Below are 6,134 nucleotides of genomic sequence, written 5' to 3' on the forward strand. Positions count from 1 at the left end.
TATATGTATGTAGACTAACCTATGTATACACATATTTCTACAATGATTTTTCTTCCAAGGAGCAAGCAAAAGATGCTTGCTCTTTAGAAGAAAAGCTATGATAAACCTAGACAGCGTATTAAAAAGCAGAGACTACTTTGCTGACAAAGGTCTGTACAATCAAAGCTATGGTTTTTTCCAGTAGTCATGTATGGATATGAGAGTTGGAGCATAAAAAAGGCTGAATGCCAAAGAATTGATGCATTCAAACTGGTGTTGGTGAAGACTCTTTGGAGTGCCTTGGAATGCAAGGAGATCAAATCAATCAATCCTAAAGGAAATCAATCTTGAATATTCATTGGAAGGCCTGATGTTGAAGCTGAAACTCCAATACTTTGACCATTTGATGCAAAGAGCTGACTCATTGGAAAAGACCCTGATGGTGGGAAAGATCGAAGGCGGGAGGAGAAGGGGATGATAGAGGATGAGATGGTTGGATGGCATCACCAACTCAATGGACATGAGTTTGAGCAAACTCCGGGAGATCATGATGGACAGGGAAGCCTGGCGTGCTGCAGTCCATGGGATCGCAGAGTTGGACATGACTGAGTGAACAACAACAGTGATTTCTATGTCAGTGTCTATATTAAGTTAAATATGAGTTTATACTGATGTCTCTGATATTAACAGAGTACTACATGGTTCATTTTAGCCTTTCTCTCTTGTTTATCTATAACCTCCTATTCCAACAGTAAGAAACCTGGCTTATATTGTCTGCTGTCCGTTTATTTGTTGAAATTCTGGTATACATGCGGTTTTAGAATTGTTAGCCTGTACCCTTGTGAAAAACAACCTGTGGTTAAGTGCTTATGTAAAGTTACTTTTATTATTATTCCTACAGTGTGTAGTCTAGTAATTTTCAGTTTCTTAGGTTAGAACATCCTTTCCCCATCCCCTTCAGTGAGGTTGTGTCATACTTTTGTAACACAGTTAAATAATTTTGTCACAGTCTACATTCCATCCTGAGAGTCCCAATTTCCTAGTTGATTTTTTAATTTGCATACATTCAGGTTTACTTTTTATTTTGTAACATATAGATTTTGTCAAATGGGCAGTATATCTACCAGTACAGTATTATATAGCATAGTTTCATGGCCCTAATATATCCTTTGTGATTCACCTAGTCAATCTTGCTCCTCCCTAAACCCCTGGCACACTCATCTGTTTTCAGTCTCTATAGTCTTCACATTTTCAGAATGTCATATAAATAGACTAATAGCTTTCTCTGGGTTTTTCACTTAGCAATATGCATTTAAGATTTATCCATGCCATTGTATAAGTTAATAGCTTAATCCTTTTAATTGCTGAATAGTGTTCTATAGTATGGATGTTCTGCAGTTTGTTTATCCATTTACCTGGAAGGACATCTTAGTTGTTAAAAATTTTTGAAATTATGTATAAAGCTGCTATAAACATTTGCATGCAGGATTTTGTGTGGACATAAATTCTCAAATCAGTTGGGTAAATATTTAGGAACAAGATTGCTGAACTGTGTGATCAGACTAAGTTTAACATTGTAAGAAACTGCCGAACTGTTACCCAAAGTGGCTGAGTACCATTTTACATTCCCACCAGCAATTAACAAGAGCACATGTTGCTCCTTGTCCTCACTAGCAATTGGTATTATCAGGGATTATATCTATTCTAATAGGCATGTAGTTATATCTCATTGTTGTTTTAATTTGCAATTTCTTGACAAACATATCATTTGAGCATCTTTTCATATGCTTATTAGCCATCTGAATATCTTCTTTGGTGAGGTATTTGCTGTTTTGTCCATTTTTAAATTGTGTTGTTTTCTTATTAATGAGTTTTAAGAATTCCTAATATATTTTGGACAAAAGTCTTTCCCCAGATATCAGTTTTACAAATATTTTCTGTGGCTTGTCTTTTTATTCTCTTAACAGTGTTCTTTACAGAGCAGAAGTTTTTAATTTTGATGAGTTCCAGCTCACCAATTTTTTCTTTAATAGCATGTGTTTTTGGTGTGGTATATAAGAACCCCTTGGTCTAATCAAATGTCACAAAATTTTTCTCTCATTTTTTTCTTTTAAGAGTCATAATTTTACATTAAAATTTTAGGTTTATGATCCATTTGAGTTCATGTTTATATAAAGTGTGAGGTACAGATCAAGGTTCTTTTTTTAAATATGTGGATATCCAAATGTTCCAGCACCATTTGTCAAAAAGACTATCTTTTCCATTAAATCGCCTTTGCATCTTTGTGAAACATAAGTTGACTCTACTCGTATTGAACTATTTCTAGTTCGGGTATTTTTTCCATTGATCTATATATGTGCCAATACAATAATTACCTTGATTTTTATGGGTATATAGTTAGCCTTAACATTTGATAGACTGATTCCTCCAAATACCACACTGTTCTCATTACCATAGCTTAATAGTTAATACTTGAAACAAGATATTGTGAGTTCTTCAACTTTGTTCTTTTTCAAAATTGTTTCAGCTATTTTTGTTTCCTTACTTTTCTATATGAATTTAAAAATTATATTATTAATATCTAGAAAAAATCCCATTGGGATTTTAATTGGGTTTGCAATGAATCCATAGAACAAGTTTGGGGGAGAATTGACCTCTTAACAATACTGAGTTTTCCAATCCATGGATATGGTTCATATATCCATTTATTTAGTTTTTATTTGATATTTTTCTTAAATGTTTTGTAGCTTTCAGTGTACATATCCTAAACATAGTTTGTTAGTTTCTTTTTTTACCTATTTCATTTTTTCTGGTACAATTGTAAATTATACTGTTTTTTAAAAAACATCTGACATCTGGTTGTTCATTGCTGTGCTGTGCTGTGCTTAGTCGTCAGTCGTGTCTGACTCTTTGCAACCCCATGGACTATAGCCTGCCAGGCTCCTCTGTCCATGGGATTCTCCAGGTAAGAATACTGGAGTGGGTTGCCATGCCCTCCTCCAGGGTATTGGGAATTCCCAACCCAGGGATCGAACCCAGGTCTCCTACACTGCAGGTGGATTCTTTACCATCTGAGCCACCAGGGAAGCCCAAGAATACTGGAGTAGGTAGCCTATCCCTTTTCCAGGGGATCTTCCTGACCCAGGAATCGAATCAGGGTCTCCTGCATTTTGGGCAGATTCACCAGCTGAGCTCCCAGAGACCTTGTTAAACTCATATATTAGTTCTACTAGCTTTTTTGTAAATTCCATGAAATTTTCTACATAGAAAATCATGTTATCTTTGAATAGAGATAATTTTGTTTCTTCCTTTATATTCTGTATACCTTTTATTTTTTCCTGCATTTTCACACCAGTTAGGACTTCCAATATGGTATTAAACATGAGTGGTAAAAATAAGGATGCTTGTCTTTTCCATGGTCTTAAGGGAAAAGTATTCAGTCTTTTATATTAAGTATGATTATATCTATAGATGCTTGTCATTAGGTTAAAGAAGTTCTTTCTAGTTTTAGTTACCTGTGAATTTTTAAAAAGTTTTATTGAAGTATAATTTACATACCATAAAATTCAGCTATTGTAAGTATACCTTTCAGTGTTTTTAGTACATTCATAGTCTTATGCGGCCACCACCAAATCCTGTTTTTGAATATTTACCACCATCCCCCAGTCCTAATTTCTTGAATCCCTTTGTAGTCAGGCCCTGCTCCTATCTCCAATCCCAGGCAAAACTGCTTTCTTCTCTAATAATTTGTCTTTTTCAGGATATTTTATATAAGGAGCACACTACTTCTGTTTCTTGAATTTTGCTTCTTGTGGTAGTGGGTTTCCCCACTTCCAGTGCTGTCAGATCTATCAGTGTTCCTAGGTGAGCAAACGGAGTCTTCAACTACAAAATACAAAGAATGCTTTCCAGGTAGAGAAAGACTCAGTGGCTGAGTTGTTGCAGCCACGGTTGCCCGTCCAGGGACCCAAGCAGAACAATCATCGTCAGAATGTCGGGCAAAGACTGAATTGAAATCTTTCCCTCACGAAGGGCACAGACCATCATGAAGGCTCAGTTAAAAGGAGCACAGACAGGTCGAAACCTCCTGAAGAAAAAATCTGATCCTTAACTCTTTGATTTCGACATATTCTTAAGAAGATAATAGAGACTAAAATGTTGATGGGTGAAGTGATGAGAGAGGTTGCTTTTTCACTTGCTGAGGCCAAGTTCACAGCAGGGGACTTCAGCACCACAGTTATCCAAAATGTAAATAAGGCCCAAGTGAAGATTAGAGCAAAGAAAGATAATGTAGCAGGTGTGACATTGCCAGTATTTGAACGTTATCATGAAGGAACTGACAATTATGAACTGACTGGTTTAGCCGGAGGTGGGGAACAGTTGGCTAAACTGAAGAGGAATTATGCCAAAGCAGTGGAACTACTGGTGGAACTGGCTTCACTGCAGACTTCCTTTGTTACTTTGGATGAAGCTATTAAGATAACTGACAGGCATGTAAATGCTATAGAACATGTCATCATTCCCCGGATTGAACATACCCTTGCTTATATTATCACAGAGCTGGATGAGAGAGAGCAAGAGGAGTTCTACAGGTTAAGGAAAATTCAGGAGAAGAAAAAGATTCTCAAGGAAAAGTCTGATAAGGACTTGGAGCAACGGAGGGCAGCCAAAGAGGTGATAGAGCCTGCTAATCTCCTGGTTGAAAAGAAGGATGAAGATTTTCTGTTTGAATAAGCTTTCCTGCTCTGGTTCTTTCAGAAGGCCTAACATGTCACCATTTTAATTTATGGTGTGTAGGTTTGTTATGTGTGGCTATTTATTTTTTGGCTTAAGAATTTTACCAGTTGTAAAATTTCCCTGGATGTCTGTTTATGGGATCTACCTTTTCAGAATCATAATTATGCAACAATTAATCACCAATGAAATTTGTAGAACCTGTCCCAAAACCTGTAGAATTATTGCTGCAGAAGTGTCACCCTACTTCAGTTATACATCTGTTACAAGTCATCTGCTTGCCAAACATAATAAGAAAATCTCTTTAGGAAGCAGCAGTGGTCTTAGGCCAACACACATTCATAGGCCAGCTACTCTGGAGCACCCTTTGTTTCTACCTGCTCACACACCTTGGCACCATTGTCTGAGATTGCTACAAGCCATTCTTGTGTTAGGAACTATGGGACATCTTTCCTTAAGCTTTAGGAAAGCCTTCACTTATTTTTTTCCTTGAATAACAGGTTTCTGTCTGGTCTGTCATGGGAACAGTTCTGCTAATTCAAATGTGACTATGGTATAAACAGTAAAATGATTTAAAAATGAAAAAAAAAAAAAAGAGAGAGAATGCTTTCCAAACTGGGTCACTTGTGGTGGTGGTATCACCCCTGCTGGTGCCACTGGTCATCTTTAGGTTAGAGAAGAAACTTTCTGACCCACAGAAGTAAAGATTATTTTCCCTGGCCACGTTTTGTTTTTTAAGTTCCCACTTGATAACCCTTACCATTGCCACTGGGCCTGACTGGAGTTGTCATCATAAAATACCCATTTAATCTGGATAAAACATGAACCTACCTGAGCCACCTTCATCCAATATGTTTGGGTCAGGAGATGCCAGGCTTGGTTGCCTTCTATTGCTGAGTGAGGAGTTGTAAGATGCCCATCTGCCATATCTTTTCTCCAGGACTGGGGTCTTGAGCAGTCTACTTTCCTCTATCATTCAGAGTCCTCCTATGTTTGCTTCTTGTGTCATATTATAGTTGTTAACAGAGAGAGGCAGGGAGAAATGAGTCTCTGCCATCTTGTCTGATCAAAGTCCCTAGATAGTTTACAATTAATTTAACTATTGATATGTTAGGGCTTAAGTCCTTCATTGTGTGAGCTTGGTGGGAGTGGTTCATGTTCTTTTTATTCTCTCCACTCTTTGTTTTCTTTTTCATGCTTTCCTATGGGTTACTTCAAGATTTTTTAGAATTTCATTTTGAATTAGCTAGTGTCCTTTTTTAGTGCATTTCTTCATATAAATTTTTAAAGTGGTTGCTGTAGATATTACATAATACTATACATATTACATATTATATAACTTATCAAAGTCTATAGGCTGTGTAGACATTTTATTAGTTCCAGTGAGGTGTGTGTGTGTGTGTGCTCAGTGCTCAGTCATG

The 6,134-nt window shown here is 36.8% G+C and overlaps 1 pseudogene; it reads left to right on the forward strand.

The window, feature by feature from the left end:
- Positions 1-3,970: 3,970 nt before the first annotated feature.
- Positions 3,971-5,020, forward strand: LOC133242508 (V-type proton ATPase subunit D-like; annotated as a pseudogene).
- Positions 5,021-6,134: the final 1,114 nt, after the last annotated feature.

The sequence above is a fragment of the Bos javanicus genome, chromosome X, assembly GCF_032452875.1.
Source record: "Bos javanicus breed banteng chromosome X, ARS-OSU_banteng_1.0, whole genome shotgun sequence".
Taxonomy (NCBI): domain Eukaryota; kingdom Metazoa; phylum Chordata; class Mammalia; order Artiodactyla; family Bovidae; genus Bos; species Bos javanicus.